Raw genomic sequence first — 17,930 nt, forward strand, 5'->3', positions numbered from 1 at the left:
GAATAGTGGGGGCCAGTGAGAAGGTTTGAGGTGTATGTGGGGCGGGTGAATAGTAGGGGCTAGTGAGGGTGTTTTGGGGTGTAGTGGGGGCCAGCAAGGGGCATGGGGTGTATGTGGGGAAGGTGAATAATGGGGGCCAGAAAGGGAGGTTGGGGGGTGTATGTGGGTAGAGGGGGATTGGAGTGTAATGTAGGGAGGGGGACTAGTGAGGGGGTTTGGGTGTAGTGGGTGAAGCAAGGGGGATGGGGTGTATGTATGTAGGGAGGGTGAATAGTGGAGGCCAGCCAGGGGGTGGGGAGTGTGAATTGTGGAGAAGGAGAAGGGGGTTGCAGGTGTAGTGGAGGCAGAGAGGGGGATTGGAGGAAATGCACATGGGTGTGTGACATGGGGGTCAGCAAGAGGAATGGGAGTAGGAAGCAGGGACACCTTATTCCAAGTTTAGCCTCTGGATCTCACTGAACCACTGTGCCCTTCCCCCCCGCCCCCCCCCCCCGTGCCGTGTAACACAGTTCCTGTTGATAGTGTATGTTGGCCCTTAGCTCTCTTTCAGGGGTTTAGCTGGTTTATAGCATCAGTGGATGCCATGTTGTGCCCTAGTGCCTGCAGCATGGTGGTTTTTGTAGCACAGATGGAATGAGGCATTTTGGTAAGTGGAGTGGAGATGAAGGCTGATGTGCCCTTACAAGCAATGAGAGAGGTTTATTTACCTCCTCTGACTGACTCTTTCTGCTATTCTGGTTTTGCTCTGTGATCATGTGTCTCCGAATTTCTTGCCAGGGTTTACCTCTCCATTGCCTAAATGAAGGAACAATTTCCACCTCCGTCTTGGATTGTACTGGGGCTAAGGTGCATGAAATCCATTTCTAGTGGCGCAGCTCATGTGAGGTAACTTTTTAACCATTTAATTAAAGTTTGATTTAGGATTGGCTGTTCCTTCCTTGGCAAGAGGCAACTGTACAGAAGCACAGGAGTTTGGCAGGCTTTGTAGAAAGCACAGGGTCTGGGAAAAGGCTGCTGTGTGGCTGGGTCCTTGGTGACACAGCCTTGTACCTGCCAGCCTGATCTCTTGCCCTAGAACAATCCTACGCAGACTCCTTTCTAGAGTTTGCTCTGTGCAGTAGCAGGTGTGAGCATTCTTGCAGCATTTTGATGGTCATGTATGATACTGCATACAAAATCTTTCAAGTTTAAGTCAAGGAAAAATGTATGGTTTACATCAGGGTGGGCAAACTATGGCCAGGAGGCCACATCAGCCCTTCAGATGTTTTAATCCAGTCCTCAAGCTCCTGCTAGGGAGCAGGGTCCGGAGCTTGCCCCGCTCCAGCCAAGGAGCTGGGTCAGGGGCTTGCCCCACTCCATGCGTGCTGTGACTCTGCATGGCTCCCGGAAACAGCGGCATGTCCCTCCTCTGGCTCCTACACGTAGGGGCAGCCAGGGGGTTCTGTACGATGCCCCTGCCCCAAGCACCGCCCTCGCAACTCCCATTGGCTGCTAGGAACTGCAGTCAATGGGAGCTGCAGGGATGGCGCCTGCGGACCAGGCAGTGTGCAGAGGCACCTGGCCGCGCCTCCACTTATGAGCTGGGGTGGGGGGGCATGCCGCTGCTTCTGGGAGCTGCTTGAGGTAAGCGCCACCCGGAGCCTGCACCCCTGACCCCCCTCCCACACTCCAACCTCCTGCCCCAGCCCTGATCCCCTTCCTGCCCTCCGAGCCCCTTGGTCCCAGCCTGGAGCTCCCTCCCACACCCTGAGCTCCCCATTTCTGGCCCCACCCCAGAGCCCGCACCCCCAGCTGGAGCCCTCCCCCCCTCCCCCCTGCACTCCAACCCCCAATTTCATGAACATTTATGCCCCGCTGTACAATTTCCATACCCAGATGTGGTCCTTGGGCCAAAAAGTTTGCCCATCCCTGTTTTACATAGTCAGTTCTTCTTTATTCAATATTAATCTCTGTTCTGAATTTTAAACCTCTCAGAGCCATTGCCTGACAAACAAGCTCTATAGGTTTAATAATCAAACTTAATTTTTATAGATCACATTTTTCATTTTCTTTAACACTGCTGATTTCCCGTACCAATAGAAATCTGTGGATTTAGATTCTCCCACGTAGAATTTAATCCCTGGCTATTTATCTTAACTTTAAGATTTAATTTAAAAAATAAGTGTTTTGCCTTCTGATTATATCCCTGTGTGGTGCCATCTTAACTGGATCTGCAGACAATAGACATGGGTGCTGTGAACTGTCTCCATATGTCTCAATAGAAATATAATGCTGGAGCCTGATGATTTACCATGGTTTGTGTGGAAGTTCATATTTTCCCCTGCTAGTCATTCAGTTAGTGCAGTGTTTCCAGAATACTTCCAGCCCAGCCTATGCTGACTCTGTAACAGTGTTGGTATGAACCATATTTTAAAACCGTGCAGCTTGCATTGTTCCTTTGCCAGTATAAATAGAACCTAACTCCCTTTCCTTCTACTCCATTATAGCCAGCATAATAAGCAGAACAGTGGCTTTTTGAAAGTCAATAATATGTTTAACCCTGTTCAGTATCTAGACAAAAACATGGTCCCAAGGGGGGCCGCTTATAAGCAGACAGACAACATCCCAGTCTACTGAATAAAGGCCTGAATTCAAATATTTTTTTTAAAAAACTCAATTAGTAGCTCTCTTGGGTCATCTCTGAAGGTTTCATGAGGGAAGTGTGCTTTAAGGAGGGATTTGAATAGTCAGAGTTAGCTGTTGAGTGCCCAAGTGTGGAGGATTGTCTTTGGCATGAGAACTACACACTTCGAAAGAGAGAGCCAGGAAAAGGGGTTAATGAGACACTGCTCCTCAGATGCTGTTAGAGGACATGACACTAGACAGTGAATGTGCCTCCTTAACACCAGAAGGCCAACTGGTAGGCCTTTGAAGAAGTGAGGTTTTTACCCACGAAAGCTTATTCCCAAATAAATCTGTTAGTCTTTAAGGTGCCACCAGACTCCTTGTTGGTTTTGGTAGGCCTTTGTTCTCCTGGTTTAACATCTCAAAGTCCTCCCTGAATCCTGGGTAAGGTTAATGTAAAACATCCACTATTGCAACTTGCTAGCAGAAGGAAAACCCAGTAGAATGCTTCCTGCTTTCCTAGACCAGTTGTACTCTCATTCATGAGAGTTAAAGTTCCAGCTAACCTCCTACCCTCCCTTTAACTGACCTGCACAGTGATGCTACCTCTTTTCATTTGAGACTGCTTTTTAGCCACATTGTGACACAACCAAGAAGATGTAAGGTTTGTCCACACTTGAAAGTTAATGCAGATGAAGATAGAATATGAACCTAAAGCGCAGTTGTCGTTCTTGACCAGCTGCATGTGTGAACATTCTTATTCCAGAACAAGAGTCCCTTGCTTCTCTTTAGTTTAACCACTGTGAATTAAGCTAAACAGGAACAAGGCTTTCCTGTTCCAGAATGAGTATCCACACGTGGAGCTGACCAGGGATAACTCGTGTTGTTTACTACAGGTATATCTACACAAAGTGCAGAAAACATGTAACAAATTAACAGGTGTCTATGGATTTGGTGAACTGGCCCGTCATATGTTAATAAAATAGTAGTTTCCCCCCCCCCCCCCCCCCAATAGAAGGTGGCATTAATTAGAGACCATTTTGTTGAAGTAGGAGGAGAATTGGGAACCACTAGGTTTCTCCAGGTGAAGAAGTGGCAGGTGGCCTCTTGGCAGTGCTGTAGCAAGGAGAATTACCTTCCCTTTCCAGGCAAAGCATTAAATTATGAATCTTTAGGAACTGGGACACCTCAAAACCAGTGTTAAGACTGAATGATTAGTGGTCTTTTTTCATCATAATGTAATATTGATAATCATAATGTAACTTATCTGGTACTTGGCACAAATCAAGTAATGTATACAGAGTACATCCAAAAAGGCAAGTAAATGGGTCCTCTTCCAGATTGCAGTATATCAATTTTATTTTTTTGCAAAGTAACTGCTATCTTAAATAATGAGCACTTGTCATATTTTCCTAAAATAAATCAAGAAAGCAGCTGGCTTGATCTATCCACTTTTTCACTGAGATTCATAGCAAAGTTTCAGCAAATACTACAGAATTTCTCTTTGGCTATCTGTCCCTCTTTTCTTTTAAATAACCTGGGGATTTGGGGAGTTTGGTATTAATCAGACAATGTACAACTAGGTATAACTTTAATGTTCTAAACAAATACTATATCTCCTGTTGTGACTATAATAGTGATGAGATCTGACACATCCATCTGACACAACATTCCAGTAGAGACCAGGAGAAAAGTGTTATCACTCAAATAACTTCTTAATCAATGTGTCACCAGGCATGTGTATTGTAGTTCTGAATAGCTGAAGCACAGTAGGATTTTCAAAAGTGCCTAAATTATCTAGGAGCACAAATCCCACCCTAATCTGCACATGAGGCTCTAGTGCCCTCAGCTTCATCTCTAGTAAGTCTGCAACTACGTTCTAGTTAAAACTGAAATGATACTCCTAAAATATAGAAACATCTAACTGCAAAATGGCTTTTGACTCTCTTAAATGTACTGTGATTAATTTATGACAGTCACTGACTAATAGCTAAGCTCTCTTGTCTACGTGCTCCATGGTATAAAGATAAAACTCTGCTGATTAGAAACCAGATGATCATTCTACACTGCCTCCTGGGTAACTATTCAGATGTAACTAAAAATGTCTATCCAGAACTTTAGTTGCAAGCACTGGAATTAAACATATACATTAGGGCTAATAAAGTGCAAGATTATAGGCTTCCAGTTGACCAGGAGAGGGCAGTGTAATGGAATCTCAGACAGCAGTTAGTTGCCTACTATTATATGGATTAACGTGCTCTGTTCAGTTTTCTTGCTCTAAAAGGCTCTTTCCTTTGATCTGGCAAATGCTGCTCTTCCCTGGTGTACAAACCAACATGCTTCTGTTCTGTTTACTTGTACAGAAAAGCATATAGCAAGCAACCTGAGTCCTGAATAAAGCAGATCTGTTTATCACTAACGGCAATAAAAAAATGCATTTTTTTATAATCAAAGACACACTTCCAACATTTGATACGGTTGTGGGAAGGTTTGGATTCTAAACTAGTGGAAGACCTCATAAGTTTGGGCATACTCTTCATTTCCAAAGTGAAGTTACAACTGGCTAAATATTTAAAAGATACTAGGTAAGATAGAGTACTACATAAGAAACAAGTGTTAAAAGACATTTTCCCCTCCACCCAGCATACAATGTGGTACAACTACTTATAAAAGTTGTTCTTTAGTGGCTGCAGTTGAGAGGTTTGTTTTGTTGTAGCTTTTTCTTCCTTGCAAGCCAAAGTAAATACTTAACTTGGAGACCAACATGTATAAAAATATTTAAGTCAGAAACTTTAAAATAACAAATCTGTGAGCATACACAGCAGCAGGGAAGAGAAAGGCATTGGGTAAGGAGAGTGCTGTCACTTTTAGATTCTTAGTGTAACTTGATATAAAATTTCTCTATATGTTAATGTAAAATCGCACTTGCCAGTTATTAGCATAAGAGTTTTTAACATGAATAAAATACTTGCAGGTCCTTATGTTAGGCAGTTTAGTATATACAAGGTTTCAGTAGTATTGTGCCTGACTAGCTCACCTGGTCAACATCGAGAAATCATTCTCTTCAACCAAAGTGAGGGAAGGGTGCATTTGTACCTTTGCCTTGAAATTGCCTGAGTTCAGCCATACCTTGGCACTCATCTAGGCTAGCGTCATCTTGAGCCAGGCATTCTGTATTTGTGGCAGGTAGGCCGAGAGTTACTAGGCCACCTTTGTTTACGGAGTGGTAAACTAATGGGCCATTTTGGTACAGGGAGTACTTGCTAGCAGTCTTAGAGCTCTTCTGTAAATGCAGTCAGCTGCTCATCAGACCTTCATCTCCTGTGAAACTTGCTCCATTTGCACTTGTCCAAAGAGCAGGCCATCTCTCTTTTAAATCCTGCCTCAATATCTTTCACAACGGAACTTCAGAGCATCTGCACATAAGACCTTTAGTGAATTCTGCATCAGTTTCATTAAGGAATCACAATGACTTGCAAATGTCACCCTAAGCTTTCTAAGTTTGCTTAGTTGCTCGTATTGCACTCTGCACAGCTCTGACCTGTTTGTATGTGAAGCCTTTTGAACTATGTTCTTGTGCTCATCTGTGTGTCCTGATTATTTCTTTCCAGAGGATTTGATTGGAAGATTTCACCATAATAAAGGAGCAGGATGCCATCACTTCAGCTTGACTATCCCTGTATGTAGTCTTCTAACTTGTAGAATGTGGCTTTGCCTAAACACATGAATAAAATCTAATTTTCAAAAAAGATTACTGTAACTCTTGTTAAATTCCTGTCATACAACATGCACAAGCCAAAAGAGGTACTCAGCTCTGCAAGTTTCTTCTGCACTTCTGGGAATGCTAACTTTTGGGAAGTAGTGTACTCGTGGCAAATGGGACACTTCCTAGCTCTGATGTGGTGCTTTGAGAATTTGTAGAAGTAATTCAAACCTTGCTGTCCTTGAGGAATACTTCAAGAATTTGAGAATATATTCTTCATGTGGCACTTCTCGTTTTCTCCACTAGAGGGTGCAAAGGTATGTTAAATGGCTGAATTACAATTAAACAGAGCAGATCCAGAGACTTTTAATGAGAAACGCATGCAATGGGGCGAGAGCTGGGTTGGGAGTACTTTCCAGTTTAGGAATTCTCTATTATCTCAATTGGCTGTTGTCCAGGATGAATGTAGATTATGTAAGGGGCCAGCTGTACTGAAAATGAAATCCACATGACAATACAGTACTGCATGGTGTGCATTTAGGAGTTAGTATTAAGCAAACAGTGTTGGAAGAGGGTCTGTTGTACGCATTTATTGAGGGAGAAACCCAGTAGTGTCTGTTGAATGTACTAATTTTAATTTACACTGCTGTGTAAAATGTGTGGCAATAAGAGACTTACCCTATAGTGAGGGAAATAGTACTAGCTACATGCTGCAGATTTAGTAGGCTATCACATTTGGTCTGGAGCGAGAGCCCATCCTTCACACTTGGCATGGGAACTCGGTCTAAGGCCTTGTCTATGCTAGAGAACTGCTGTGGTGCAAGTCTCAACAATGCAGTGACTCCACGCTAGCCAATCTGTTCTGGGAATATTCAGTGCATTGCATTGCTGCATAGCACTCCCTGCAAGTGCTGTTAATTGTACTTGGGATGGGTATCATTGGCTATCTCCTTGGAACAATTGCAGTGTGGTATACTGTATATTTGTATCTGTTCTGTGCAGCCATCTCCAACTTCAAATGGCTCTGTCCTGCTCAAGGATCCATGCACCAATCATGAGGGGAAGGGGCTACGCCATAATACTTGCAGATGCTATAATGGAGGATCACTCAATGGACAGCCCAGAGGATTGGATGGTATTACGATGAGCAACTTGGGTGTTGCAACTTGGGGGAACAAGGAGGCTGATTATTTTGAATTGATTTCTTCTCTTTAGATCATACCCTGTTGTGTGTGGTTTGTTGCTGAACTAACTGTTCTCTTGTGTCCCCCTCTTGATCTACAGATGGGAGTGGTATGGGTTGGAATGAGGATGTCCTTCCAGGCCTATTGATAGTGCCCAGTCATTCCCTCATCTAATGCAGTGGGCCCTAGGCATTATTTGGTCCTGGGTTGGGGACAACACAAATGAGTGCTGGACACTGTACCAAGGCAGGTGGAATTACTAGAGGAGAATAGGTGGGGAGCAGTATTCTAACTGCATAGCATTGTGCGAAATAAGTTGAGGCTACAAACGGACTGCCATAGCAACCCTCCCTAAATGCAGTGTTGAGTTTGTGCATGCAATTAATTTCTCTCCTTTGTGTTTTCAGGTGCATTACTAGAGGATAAAAGGTTGCGAGTAGTATTCTGTGTAGCAGTGCGTGAGTTATGCTGAGGCAACAGACACTGCCGTAATTCACATGCTGCTATGTAGTTAGAATACTGCTCCAAACCTATTACCCTCTAGTGGTTCACCTGCAAGCACACAAACAAAGGAGAGAAAGTTAATTGCTGCACAGCCACTGTACGCACACATTCAACACTGCATTTACATTTAGGGTAGCCCTGCTGAGGCAACAAATGGACAGCCATGGCAAACTTCAATGTAATGCAGTGTTGAGTGTGCATGTAGTGACTGCTGAACACTTTCTCTCTGTGTTTTCACGTGAATCCTTATGACACTTCCAAAAGAAGCTTCCATAAAGCGAAATTTTAAAGCTGTATTTTTTATCGCATCCTCTGCTGCTCTTGCTCTTTGAATGCGGGGTCAGGGAAGGGTCAGAATAGAAAGTAGCTGAATACCAACTTGGTTGCTTTCTCTCTCCTTCTACCACTCCCCTCCCCCCTGTGAGTTACTAAGAGTATGTCTACACTACCTGCCAGATCGGCGGGCAGTGATCGATCCAGCGGGGATCGATTTATCGTGTCTAGTCTAGACACGATAAATCGACCCCCGAGCACTCTCCCGTTGACTCCTGTACTCCGCCGCGGGAGGCGCAGGCAGAGTCGACTCACCGCAGCGAAGACACCATGGTGAGTAGGTCTAAGTATGTCGACTTCAGCTATGTTATTCATGTAGCTGAAGTTGTGTAACTTAGATCGATTTCCCCCCGCTGCTCTGCTCCCCCCGTGTAGATCAGGCCTAAGTGAATGACTTGACAGGTGACAGAAACAGTGCTTCTGAGCTGTAAGATTGGTCACTGCTGGATGGGCAGGAGCATTGTGGGATGCTGGGATTGCACTTGGAGGGTCAATTGCACTTGTGCAGCTGTCACACTAGCACTTCCTGTCTATAGTGGCACTGTATTGGAAGTCGCTGTGTCTCTGCACCACCTATTGAGCTTTGCCCAGAGCAAGAGTCATGACAATGAAGGTGTGAATGCCTGCAACAATGCATAAGTAGGGCCCTACCAAATAAACGGCCATGAAAAATGCATCACAGACCGTGAAATCTGTTTTTTTGTGTGCTTTTACCCTATACTATACGGACTTCATGGAGGAGACCAGCATTTCTCAAATTGGGGGTCCTGACCAAAAAGGGAGTTGCAGGGGAGTTGCAAGATTATTTTAGGGGAGTCACAGTATTGCCACCCTTACTTTTGCACACCCTTCAGAGCTGGGCATCTGGCCAACAGCCACTGCTCTCCGGCCACCCAGCTCTGAAGGCAGCGCCTTGCCAGCAGCAGCACAGAAGTAAGGGTGGCAATAGCATACCATGTCACTCTTACTTCTGCGCTGCTGCCTTCAGAGCTGGGCAGCAGGAGAATGGTGGCTGCTGTCTGAGGGTCCAGCTTTGCAGGCACCAGCGCAAAAGTAAGGGTGGCAATGCCATCCTTGCTCCTGTGCTGCTGCTGGTGGTGGCTCTGCCTTCAGAGCTGGACTCCTGGCCAGCAGCAGCTGCCGCTCCCCAGCTCTAAAGGCAGAGCTGCCACCAGCAACAGCGCAGAAGTAAGGGTAGTAGTACCGCAACCCCCGCTACAAAAACCTTGAGACCAGCCCATAACTCCTTTTTGGGTCAGGATCCCTACAATTACAATACCATGAAATTTCAGATTTAAATAGCTGAAATCATGAAATCTATGATTTTTTTTTTTAAATGACCATGAAATTGACCAAAATGGACCATGAATTTGGTAGGGCCCTATGCATAAGTATTTGTGTAAAACAAGCATTCTGGAGGGGGTCACAATGCCAAAATTCTCTACCTTAAGCAACACTTAAGGGACTATTTTTGCCTCACTCTGCCAGTATGTGCTGGCCAGTCTTGTAACTGGAATAAACCTCGGGGGAGGGAGAGAAGGTGCTTCATGCCATATTAACTCAAATGTGTTGCCACTCTTATGACATAAATGGCTAACGCACTGAGTTATTTTTCACATTGTACCACTTGGTGAGCTTGAAGATTAACATGTTTATTCCATTGTTCAGTTATGCTGTAACTTGTCTTCACTGCTCCCTACCTGCAGCAGGGCAGGCTAATGCATGTACTAAGTGTGTGGCTACTTAGTGGCCCTTGCTTCAGTCTCATTCTCTCAGCATTTTCCTTTCCCCAGCAACAGCCTCTTGTCAGCACCCAGCTACTTTGAGAGATCAGCTGGAGCCCACAATGAAAAGTGCCCTGAACCCCAATCTTGTGCTGCTATAGAAACCCACTATCTCCACACTAATCTCAACCCACCTTGTAGCTACTGGCTGGGGACCCACACTTGGCTTTGCATAGTCTGCAAAATCTAGAGCTGACTCTGGTTTGGAGCTTGTATTCAGGTGGCTCTGAGTTGAACCTTACTTAAGTCATTTTCTATTGGCAGTGGTGAATTTACCCCTCAGTTAGATCATGCAGTTCTTGCTTGGGACAAGTGGGCCATGCAATGCCTCGCAGAAGTCAGTGGGACGTTACATGGCAGCAGGATCTGCCCATATGGATCAAGTTGCAGGTTCAGGGCCTTAGGCCTACTCAGTTTGTCTGTAAGGAATCTGGAATGGGTTCTTGTAGATTTTATTCAAAGGAAAAAAAATTGCTTCCTTCTGCATAGTACTTGGCTTCTAGGCAAGGAATATTAACATCTTACAAGATCCAAATTCAAATTTTCCTACTATGCCTTAGCATAAATCATTGGTAGCTGTTGTTGTGTGCACTTAACAGATCGTGCTCTTGCACAAGCATCTTACAAGGGATACTCGCTATCTTGTAATGGTCACACTGGTGTACTTGCCAAGAGTGGACGTGACTTGCCCAGGCCGATCTCTCAACACTTCCACTGTCAATACGATGCAGTGTTTGAATTACGGTACTTCGTTATACTAGATGTATTGCTGTAGTAATAGCCCATTTTGCCTATAATGCAGGGGTTCTCAAACTGGGGGTCGGGACCCCTCAGGGGGCTGTGAGGTTATTACATGGGGGGTCATGAGCTGTCAACCTCCGCCTCAAACCGCGCTTTGCCTCCAGCATTTATAATGGTGTTAAATATATAAAAAGTGTTTTTAATTTATAAGGGGGGGTCGCACTCAGAGGCTTGCTTTGTGAAAGGGGGTCACCAGTACAAAAGTTTGAGAGCCACTGCTCTAATAGATACATACCTTCAGGAGACTGCACTTCCATGCAATCAATGTGCAGAGGCCTGTTTTTATGTACTGATGTAAAATTGCAGGAACTGGATTAGTGGTAAACATCCTTAATTCTAAGAAAGCAGAACTGACTTGTGAAAAATGGGTCAATTGTTTATTCGGGGCTGTGTAATTTGCAGAACATATTTAAGTATCTAACTTGCTTGCCAGCAGAAGTGATCCTTGCATGTTGTGCAACTGACTTATGTCTGTTTGAAGTAGAGAATGGCGCTAACTCTAACTTTTCTCCTCTCTACCTGTTTCAGCCATATAATAGGCTTCACTCTTTCATGGTCTGCTATGTGGAAGGATATTCCTGGATTTGCTTATCAATTACCCACTTTATTTTCATCTAACTGGTAGCTGCTGAGGGCCTTTTAAATCACAGATTATATTTTATTGCCAAGACTAAGAGGGTATCCAAACACGCAAGCCACTCAGTGTTGGTATTAGAGATGTGTATTTTATTCTTAAACTGTTCTGCTGGGCAATCTCATACAATTAACACAAAGTAAATGCATTAATCCATCACATAATTCTCTTCCCAGACTAGCTCTAAGCACTCCAGCTGTAAGCACTCCCTTTGGCTGTGGTTCTCCTTACTGACTTTTTAACTGAAGGGAAGCCTATTTGCAAATGTCACTTGGAATAAAAGCCTGTGGTAAATCGGGTGACTATCTCTACTCCTCCCCCTTCACTTCCCCAGCCATATGCAGTTCAAAGAAAGTTGGCACCAGACTGGCACTTGGGAGACCAGGGTTCTGTTCCCAACCCTGCAGTTGACTTGCTGTGTAATCTTATGAGGGTCACGGTGGGTGTCTTTACTGCTCAGTAGGGTTTCTCTAGGTCTTGCAAGGCCATGTCCAATAGTTCTTGTGCAGTAAACTGAGCAACAATGCGAATGGTGGGAGACTGCGTGTGTCCTTCTGAGCACATATGGTGAATAGTGAGAAGACATTAGAGGACTGTCTTCAGTCAAATGATTTAGCCTGCATCCTTGCTGCAAAGTGGACGGGTTACTAACACAAGTGGAATCCATTCTCTAACCCACGTCCCCAGCCAGGCCAGCTTGAAAGCACCACATCACTTCGGTGAGAGGGCTTTGTGTGTGGATGGGGGAGTGGAGCAACATCCACATAAGAATCTGAGCTAGCTTCAGTGAAGACATACCCCTAACCTCACTGCCTCAGTTTTCCCATCTGCACGGTGAGAATGAGGGGCTTTCCCATGTTTATAGAGTGCTTGGATAACTACAGGAGAGTTGTGCTGTATAAGCTAGCTTCATGTACGTCAGGATAAGGAAGCATTAGCTTCTGTGGGTCTCTTTGATGTGGCAGTTTGGAAATTCTATAGCTCCAATTTTGGAAAAAGTTTTGTACTGAATAACTAAAATGCTCACTAGAGTCAGTACAGCCCTTGGGCTTATTCTAACATTCAGTTTATTTTATATTGGCCAGAGCTGCCTTGTCCTGGGTTAGAAATAAACTTCCATTGACAGTTCTTGCAGTAGCAGCCTGGGAACAAGAAATGTCTTATCCTCTATAGTGATTATTATTTAGAGAGGCTGGGCGGAGGGAGGATCGACCCTGATCAACCATGAGCACCCAAAAGCCTGCTTCAAGGTCGGGATAGGTCACACAGAACCAGTCAGACTCCTCCGTTTTGCCTTGAGACAGTTTACATATGAAGGGCTTAGACAGAAAAGGAAACCTCAGGGTGAATCTAGATGAAGCCTCCCTTGAGCACTGGCTGCAAAAACAAATTCCTCCCCCATTTTCAACACAGGTCCTGGCCACCTGAGGGGTTACTTTGTGTGGCTCTAAGCAGCGCTAAGGCCAGCATAACTGGCTCCTGGAAGACCACCTTGATGGAAGGGAATCCTTAGCTGTTGTGGAGAAATTGTGCAACTGCTCCCATGCCAAGCCCCTCTGTGTACCTGGGGGAAAGGAGGACAGGGCTAGTACTCCTTGGGGCAATTGGCCACATGACTTAGAGCAACCCATGGGTTGTTAATTCTGGCAGGGAACCAGCCCATTGCACAGCTGGACCGGGATCATGAGAATGTGAAGACAGGGCCTGTTCCATTGCCCACTGCAGCCAAGTCTCCTTCCTTACCCCTAGTGGAGCTGTACGTGCATCGGCTGCAGCTGTGGACTGGGACTAAGGTCTCCACTAAGGCTTTTTGTTCCTTTCTCCCAGTGTCCCTTGTTTGGCATGCAGTTAAATTCTCCATGTTACATGCGGAATGGCCTGGAGCTGAGTTTCTTTGGGAGGGGAAAAAAAGAGGGACTGTTTTAAAAGTTGTCTGAAAGCAGGCAGCTGATTCTGTTGTGGTCTAATGCAGTCACTCCCAACCTCTTTGGATTGGCTGCCGCTTTTCCCCCTCCATCTCTGGCTCCCCTTGCGCCACATCTCATTGTGGCTGTCACCATCGCTCCTTATTTCTGTCCACTTGCTCCCCTTTTTTTTCCCCCCATTTGCACTGTTCTTACTCCTCCTCCTCCTCCTGCCCCCAATTCACATTTGGATCTTGGCATGCCATGCCTGCTGCCACTGTTGTTCAGATTTCCTTTCTAACCTGTATAATTACAAGCTATATAGTCTGCCTGTATTATGTAAATTAACCTTTCACAACCTAGGGCTAAATTCACCCCTCAGAGACCAGCACAAATCTTCCATTAGTTTTTAGTGCAAGTCAAATGCTTTTCAGTGGGAGAGCTCTGCCTGTCATTCACATGTGGTCCTGTAGCATTTACTGGGTCTGAGTGGAGTGCTTAAAGCTTCTATAAATCACTGTGTTATAGACATGCTCCATCTCTTTCTCTGCAGTGCCAGTCATCTACCGGGTCAACACTCAGCCACTTTGGTGGTTCTTCATATTGTAAGTAAAACGCTATGGTTAAAATACAACTAATTGTTTAAAGGAGCCTCCTTATAACTACAAGCTCTGTGTACTTTGATAAGGAGAGCTGTGTACTTGTTTATTCAGTTTGAAGCAAGATGTTCTTTCCTGAGTGGGCAAGAATAGTTTCTCATTAGTACATGAGTCTCCAGAGCAATGAGTTATCTGTTTGGACTAATTCCACGTGCTGACTGAGAGCCCAAGAGGAAGTGTGCTTTGTTAGAGAAAGGGCCTCTCTTGTGGGAAGGAATGTTATTCTTTGACAGGTTATGGTCCCAGTTACATTTGCAAAGATCTTCAGCTTGTCCTGAAAGTAGCAAAGGCAATGTGTTCACAGGTCATGTCTTTATAAATACGGATTCAGGTCCTGACTTCCAATCACTCCATTTCATGAACACCAAATGGACAGAACTAGTTCTAATCAGTCATACGTAGGGGGAATGTGCATTGACAGCATTTTTGTCCTGTTTATCTAATCGTAGGCTGACACACAGCTCTCTCTATTCACAAATGTAACATATACAGCCTTCTATTCCGGTCGGTCCCTGCGCACTTGCCAGTGCTCTCATTGCTATTTCAGTCTTGTGGCCGCTCACACCTCTGCTAATTGTTGCTGGGTTTCTGTAACACTCCTTGCTATTTTAGTTTGGTGTCCTTGCACAGCGCTGTTCACAATTTTGACTTCTTCCCTTTTGCCATTCTGGTCATAGGGATCCCTGGAACAGGGTATGTTAATCATGCACTAGGACTTTGGGTAGGAGACTAGAATCAGGTTATCAAACTTATTTTCTTTTGTAATCTAAGATAGGATTTTAACCCAGAACACTAAACATGACCATGTTAACCCATTTAGCGCCCCTCCCCCCCACCTGGCCTCCTGACCATAAACAGCTAGAATAGTGGTTGTCTTTACTAGGAGAAGAGGTGTGTTCTTAACTCAAGGTAAACTCCTAGTGAAGACAAGGCAGTTTGTAGCTTTCATGTGAGTTAGCACATCCGGTTAAAAGACCAAGCTCCCCCGAGGGCTTTAACTTGATCTGCCAAGTTGTGTGAGAACTATAAACTGCCTTGCTTTCACTAGGGTATTAATGGGAGTTAGCTAACTCGAAAAAATCCCCTTTTTTCCTAGTGAAGACAGGCCATCACTAGCTTTGTCTTCACCGCCAAAAAATTGTGTCTACAGCAGCATAGCTAATACAGTTTTTATCATGAGGAAACCAGATAAAATCAACTATGGGAAGGGGGTATAGTGCTGACCTTGCCTAGCTACCTCATGCTAAAAACTGCAGGTGCCTTATCTCCAACTAGGATTTTATAGTGGGACAGGAAACACATGTAGTTGTCTCACTATAACCTCCTCCCCTCCCCCTCCCCCCGCACGCATGCGCACGCACACGCACACCTATTTTTGAAGAGAAGACAAAACCATTGTCATTGTAAAGATGCCCAGTTAGCTCTTACTTAGTATTATCCCTATTGGCATTATCCTTTGTATACACACATGATGATTTCAGGAAACACTCCCTTATCTGAGCAGCAACAGATTCCTCCTGCTACCCAGGTGACCTAGCGCAGGGGTCGGCAATCTTTCAGAAGTAGTGGGCCAAGTCCACGGGTGAAAGTAACTTAGAGGACTTACTGGTATGCCGGAGTCCTGAGCGGGGGCATGGCCTCAACCGGAAGAGGCGGGGCCTTTCAAGATTTAAAGGCAATGGGGCTCCAGCTCTGGCTGGGAGCCCCAGGGCCTTTAAATCACCCCAGAGCTACCAGCTGCAGAGGTGGCTGGGAGCCCTGGGGCTCGGGCGAATTAAAGGGACCAGGGTTCCGGCTGCCGCAGAGCTCCAGGCCCTTTAAATCACCGCGGGAGCGTTGCCACCGCTACCTCAGGGCAGCAGGGCTCAGGTAGGGATTTAAAGGGCCCGGTGCTCCTTCCCCTGTGGGGAGCCCTGGACCCTCTAAAGCGCCGCCAGAGAAGCCGGTCCAGTCTAATTTTAATGTTTTTAGAAGGTCTCTTCCTTTAAGTCTATAATATATAACTAAACTATTGTTGTATGTAAAGTAAATAAGGTTTTTAAAATGTTTAAGAAGCTTCATTTAAAATTAAATTAAAATGCAGAGAGTGACGTTGTGCAGTCTATATGGTTTTATAAAAACATAAGTGAATATAATGTAACTGGAATATGCCTCATGCAAAAGGTATCATTACAAAGCTTATAATCTACCGAGTGTGATCATCCTATTTGTATAAATGTAGCACTCTTGTATCTAAAACTAGAAAAATAAAATACAACTCTGAGGGCCTATTGTAATTATACAAAGTGTGGGCCATTAATGGTGGTTTGGAATCTTGATGACTCCCATTAATCAGGACCATGGTCTGCAGATGGCTGTGTTTTACCTGTGAGTCTTCCTGTATATGTGTGTGCTGGCAAGTGGGTAATGAAGTCTTGCAGTGACATGTGATCATGTCACCTGAACTGGAATCCATCTTTATCCTGGTGCTTTTCCAGTGGGGGGGGGGGACCCCCAGAGCGACAAAGGGTTCCCGCCTTATGCAAAAGATATATAAAGGGTTGGAAGAGAACAGAGGGAGGAGCCATCATGAAGAATCCCCTAGCTATCACCTAAGCTGGAACAAGAGCTGTACCAGGGGAAAGAATTGTGCCCAGGCCTGGAAGGTTTCCAGTCTGAGGAAAAAACTTACTGAAGCATCTCTAAGGGTGAGATGATCTGTATTTAGTTTGATTAGACATAGATTTGCACATTTTATTTTATTTTATTTTGCTTGATGACTTACTTTGTTCTGTCTGTTACTACTTGGAACCATTTAAATCCTACTTTCTGTATTTAATAAAATCACTTTTTACTTATTAATTAACTCAGAGTATGTATTAATACCTGGGGGAGCAAACAACTGTGCATATCTCTCTATCAGTGTTATAGAGGGCGAACAATTTGAGTTTACCCTGTATAAGCTTTATACAGGGTAAAACGGATTTATTTGGGTTTAGACCCCATTGAGAGTCGGGCATCTGAGTGCTAAAGACAAGCACACTTCTGTGAGCTGTTTTCAGGTAAACCTGCAGCTTTGGGGCAAGTAATTCAGACCCTGGGTCTGTGTTGGAGCAGACGGGGGTGTCTGGCTTAGCAAGACAGGGTGCTGGAGTCCTGAGCTGGCAGGGAAAACAGGAGCAGAGGTAGTCTTGGTACATTAGGTGGCAGCTCCCAAGGGGGTTTCTGTGATCCAACCTGTCATACAGAGCCCAGCCAGGACCCGGGCAGTGTGTCACTGAAAATCAGTTCACATGCCGCCTTTGGCACATGTGCCATAGGTTGCCTACCCCTGATCTAGCATGTGCTATGGCATTCATGTTATGATAATGCTAATTAAGTACAAGGATGGGCATTTCAAAGGTAAACCTCCAAATGGAATTTACATCTCAGCAGTCAAGTCCACTTGGACAGCACACTAGCTTGTTCCTTTTAAAAGGGACGTGAGTTTGTCAAATACTGACATTCAGCTCATGCGGTAGAATAACTCTCTAGAATAACTTTTTTCTAAAGGAAAAAAAAAACAAAACAACCATTTGATTGGAGAGATTTAGCCACAGGTGCATTACAGACAGTCTGTGCTCCTCTTTCTGAGCATATAGTAACAATTAGGGTGACCATATTTCCCTATGCTGAATATGGGACACCTGGTAAAATTACTCATATTCAAGTGAGTTCAGTGACAATCAATCAGAACTATGTAGTACAAACATTCAAATTAACATCTAGTTGACTGAGCCCCTGTTAAAAAGAAATGGTGGGCGGCTGGCAAGCAGGGATCTGGCCAGCAGCAGGACCTACA

General features: G+C 44.7%; 1 protein-coding gene and 1 non-coding gene across 3 annotated transcripts in view; both read left to right on the top strand.

The window, feature by feature from the left end:
- The first annotated feature begins 279 nt into the window (after nucleotides 1-279).
- SEC14L1 (SEC14 like lipid binding 1) overlaps nucleotides 280-17,930 on the top strand; it is a 108,114-nt gene continuing 90,463 nt past the window's right edge. Inside the window, exons 1-3 of one of the 2 annotated variants that reach the window (XM_054048018.1) lie at nucleotides 280-646; nucleotides 778-885; nucleotides 14,005-14,056. The gene's annotated coding sequence lies outside the window, so the exon portion shown is untranslated. The remainder of the gene's footprint in view (nucleotides 647-777; nucleotides 886-14,004; nucleotides 14,057-17,930) is intronic. The other variant, XM_054048017.1, reaches the window with a different exon arrangement.
- On the top strand, nucleotides 996-1,177 carry LOC128848492 (small Cajal body-specific RNA 16). The gene has a single exon (XR_008447052.1). It is a non-coding gene; the product is annotated as a small Cajal body-specific RNA 16 (non-coding RNA).

The sequence above is a fragment of the Malaclemys terrapin genome, chromosome 13 (genome assembly GCF_027887155.1).
Source record: "Malaclemys terrapin pileata isolate rMalTer1 chromosome 13, rMalTer1.hap1, whole genome shotgun sequence".
NCBI classification, from domain to species: domain Eukaryota; kingdom Metazoa; phylum Chordata; order Testudines; family Emydidae; genus Malaclemys; species Malaclemys terrapin.